The sequence below is a fragment of the Grammomys surdaster genome, unplaced genomic scaffold (genome assembly GCF_004785775.1).
Source record: "Grammomys surdaster isolate TR1022 unplaced genomic scaffold, NIH_TR_1.0 255, whole genome shotgun sequence".
NCBI lineage: Eukaryota > Metazoa > Chordata > Mammalia > Rodentia > Muridae > Grammomys > Grammomys surdaster.
This window is the reverse complement of record NW_021604696.1, coordinates 6049317-6050099: the sequence shown is the minus strand read 5'-3', so window position 1 is coordinate 6050099 and position 783 is coordinate 6049317.

Here is a 783-nt window from a genome sequence, read left to right as displayed (position 1 = left end):
GCCGGGGGGCTGGTCTGGCTGCGTGAGCGAGAGAGAGAGAGAGAGAGAGAGAGAGAGAGAAAGAGAGAAGAAGAGCCTAGTCAGGACCATGGAGAGAGGGGGGGGGAGAGACAGAGAGAGAGACAGAGAGAGAGAGGAAGAGGAAGGGGAGAGAGGGAAAAAGGGGTCAGAGAGAGAAAAGGGGCAGAGAGTCAGAGAGAGGGAGAGACCAAACAGTCCCTTTTATAGCAAGCCAGGTCTACCTGGCTGTTGCTAGGTAACTGCTGGGCAGAGCACAGAAGGATCCAGGATGCTAACAATGTGCACACCTGGTGTCCACAGAAGCCAGATAAGAACATCCACCTGAGGATGTGAGCCACTATGTGGGAGCTAGGAATCCAACCCTGGTCCTCTGTTCTTAGCTATTGAGTCATCTTTCCAGCCCCACGTTCTAGTGAATTTTAAGCAGGGAATCACATTTGCATCTTAGAAAATCTAAAATGGCAGGTTTGGGGTAGAATAGTTACAGGGCCTGGTGGGAGGCAGGACAGATGGTGTCCAGATGCTGCAATTCTGGGCAGGTCCAACTGGGTCAACAGAATCCAGATGGTGTTGAGGTGTCTGGAATTGTCACAGACAGGACACTGTGGTGTCGTGTCCCCAAGGGCTTCTGTCTTTCCATTCATGCTTATCCGGATCCTGGATCCCATATCCCAGACAGTTTGCTGGTGTGCAAGCTTAGGCATGAAGCAGTGGTCTTCTCCTTCTCCTTCTCCTTCTCCTTCTCCTTCTCCTTCTCCTTCT